Below are 3,621 nucleotides of genomic sequence, written 5' to 3' on the forward strand. Positions count from 1 at the left end.
CAGAAGCAAGCATCCAAACTTGTTTTAATAAGGAAGCTTCACCACACACTGCCCACTATGTGTAGCCATTATTACATTTGGCTTATCAGTGCCACAGTGTTTAGAATAGAAGATGTCAAAGTGCAGCTTGGGAGGACAAAGTAAACTATTATAATGTAATTTGCAGAGAGCTGAAACTGGAGAAGAACTTGCTCTGAATTTCTCAAACTGAAAGAAGTGAAAGCAAATTTAAGCCTCATGTAGCAATACTGAAAGATACTATGGGCAGTAAATTGAATGACCCAGAAAGCATCAAAGAAGAGGGAAGGAATACATAGTATCAGTGTACCAGAAAAAAAATTGATTGACATTGAAAAATTTAAGAAATTACGATATGAACAGGATACAATGGTAATGAAGGAGGAAGTAGATGCTTCATTGAAGGCATTTACAAAAAATAAGGCCCCAGAAATGATAGAATAGCAAGTGACTTGTTTCAATTAATACGTTGATGCAAATGACGACAAAATGTGCATCTAAGCACGGTTGTCAATTTAAAAGTGTGCGGCAACATGTAGATGCAGCCTTGGACATGCTCCTCAATCTGTGCCAGGAAATTTGGAAAATAGCTGTCTGGCCAATGGACAGGAAAAGGTCCACATTTGTTCCGATTCCCAAGAAAGGTGATACAACTGAATGTGAAAACTATCAAATAATATCATTAATATTACATGCAAGCAAAATACTGCTGAAAATCATTAAAAAATGGCTAGTCTGGTACATTGAGAACTGTCAGAAATTCAAGCAGGACTTAGAAGAGGTCATGGCACCAAGGATGTCAGATGGATCCTGGCTGAAAGTAAAGAATATCAGAAAACTGTCTATTTGTGCTTTATTGAATAAGCAAAGGCTTTTGACTATGTGAATCATAACAAGTTGTGGCTGATACTGAGAAGAATGGGAACCCCAGAGCACTTAATTATGCTCGTACGAAAGTTGATAATAAGATAACCTTTAAATAATGTTGAATAACAAAGATGTTAAAAATTTCACATAAAATTACTTTCCATATTGGTTGTTCTAGAAAGTTATTAACATAACGCAAAACTACATAAAAACACTATAGTTGAGAATAGGAACAAAACAAGAATAACTGAGACAGGGAACATGGAATCTGGCCAGAAAAGGATTGAAAAATAAAACTAAAATGATATATTTGCCCTTCATTTCACATTTAAACTTCACAAGCTTAATATAAGAGTGTCTGATTGACAGAAACTAAATCACATCCTGAAACTTAGCTCTAAGAGCAGCTAGGAAATGTAGTTTATAGACTTGGGGATGTTTTTTGTGGTTTTTTTTTTTTTTTTTTTTTACTTCTGAAGTACAAGGAGACAACAAAAGAGTGAAACAGATGGGGGCAGGGTAGGCTATCTTCAATATCTGCTATAGTGTAATAGATCAGAATCATTTCAATCTGAGAGAAAGAAGTGTTTTGTAGGCTGCTCCACATTACTGAAATAATCAATCCTTAACTGTGTCTTTAAGAAGCATTTGTAGCCAAGTCAGAACAGGTGTATAGGTTCCCTGATTAGCCTAACTTTGCTGTTGTTGTATACTTTCAAGTAGGAATTGATGCAGCTGACTCTCAACTGCGTTTTCAGAGCTTGTAAAACATAAAAGAAGAGATTGTTCACCTTCTTCTGAGGACCAACTGGTAAATTCCAGCCCCCTGCATATGGATTAACAATATAACTCCTTACCCACTAGGCCACCAGAGCTCTCTTCGCTTTATTATTGGAAAACCCCAATACATTTCAAATGACTTAAAAGTTACACAGGCAGTAACTGAAGGTGATTGTGGGTGGAGAATTGGTTGCAAGTAGGCTTTGGTTCAATGGTCTCAAATTGAGAAAAATTTTACATAATTTTAAAGGTAAAGTGTGAGTTCATAAGTCAGATTATTGTAACCTGGGGACTTGAAGTATAAAAGGAAAGTATGGTGTTGTTAACCTTTAACATTAAGGCAAACTTCAATTTATTTAGCTCTTGAACTTCTGCAGCATGACATGTTTACTGTTCAAAATAGCTACCCTAGAGATTAAATTTTACTTTGCCATGAATGAGCAGAAATATGTGAATAGTGCTTCTTACCCTATTCACAAGGGGATTGGCTAGTCTTACCGTTAAATTAAGTAGATCTAGTAGCAGAAAGAGAATCTCACCACCAACAGAGGAGTTAGCAGACATGCACTGGGAACCCTTCAGGACTGGAGATTTTTGTCTTGCACTAGCTAGAGTTACAAAAGCACCAGAAGTGGCAGAAGCAGAGAACTAGAGATTCCACAAGAGACAGAACTGCTCTCTCTGGGACTAAGACCTACTATGAAATCAGAGGTAAGAGCCTTTACCCAAGTTTCTTGGAGGACTGGGTTGGGGAAGGGATAGCCATTGTAACATGGGCCAAAATCTGCAAGGCTATGAGGCACCTGTGAACACACTTCAGAATTCTGCTTCTAACCTGGGTTATATCAACCTTTTGACTTCCCCAATATGATTCTGTGTAGTCCGTGAGCTATCATGTTGGATTTTGGATCCAAAAAAGCAGTAAAGCTGGTGTTAGGATGAATAAAAAGAGCTACAGCGACGTGTCTGATCTCATGGGAATTGGTTTTGTGTTGCTAAGGTTGTTGCTCAGGACAGTTCCTCTTTGTGAAGTTGGTGGAGGTCAGATATGGCCATCCGCACATGGTCCTTGTTCTTTTCACAACATCCTTTAAAATGTTCCTTTAGTTTTTTGACCTATTTCCATAAATTCCTTCGATTTTGCAGGGGGAGTTTTTTATTCAATGTGGAGTTTTTAATAAATTCCTTATGATTATCCACTAATATTTTTGACAGGTTGTTGATGTATCACTCCTGGGAATTGTTTTGGTTATAATCATTGGCTTTGGCGTTTACTATATGGCTGACCTATACACATGTAGGCTGTATGTGACCCCATCAAGAAAACTAATTTTCTAATAATGGAAATAACACCTTTAGAATGGCAAAATACAATTTATTTATGTAGACAATTAACAAGAGAACTGGCCAGTTTTGCCATCTTGTCAGATTTTAACTGAGTGAGTGGGTAGAAAATGCAAATCTCAATACCAGCAAGAGAGACGTAACAGAGAGTGTAAAATTCCTGCGTGAGGCAGAAACTGAAACAAGGCAGTGGAAGTAGCACCATCAGAGCTGGTGGAGAATCAAAGACTGGCACAAGAAACAGCTGAATTAGAACTTCCTACGTTTTCTGAAAGAAAAAAAAAGCGAGAGAGAATAAATTTTACTGTTTTTATTCATACCCTGTGATTTTTTTCTTTTAAAAATTCAAAGTGGAGTTAATTCAAAAGGATATGACTCATATGAATGATACATATGCACTTTTAACAATATGACCCATTCTGGTAAGATCTATCATCACGCTTTCATCAGGATTCTTTCACCCAAATCAGACAGGTTCAGAAAAAGCATATACATGTACAAATATGTACATGTGTCTACATGTTTTCCATTTAAGTATATATATAACAAATATTAATTACAAATATACATATATTAAAATGGCAGACTATTAAAATAGGAAAGATACAAGTT

The sequence above is a fragment of the Elephantulus edwardii genome, unplaced genomic scaffold, assembly GCF_000299155.1.
Source record: "Elephantulus edwardii isolate Elephantulus edwardi_28Jun2011 unplaced genomic scaffold, EleEdw1.0 scaffold00013, whole genome shotgun sequence".
Taxonomy (NCBI): Eukaryota; Metazoa; Chordata; class Mammalia; order Macroscelidea; family Macroscelididae; genus Elephantulus; species Elephantulus edwardii.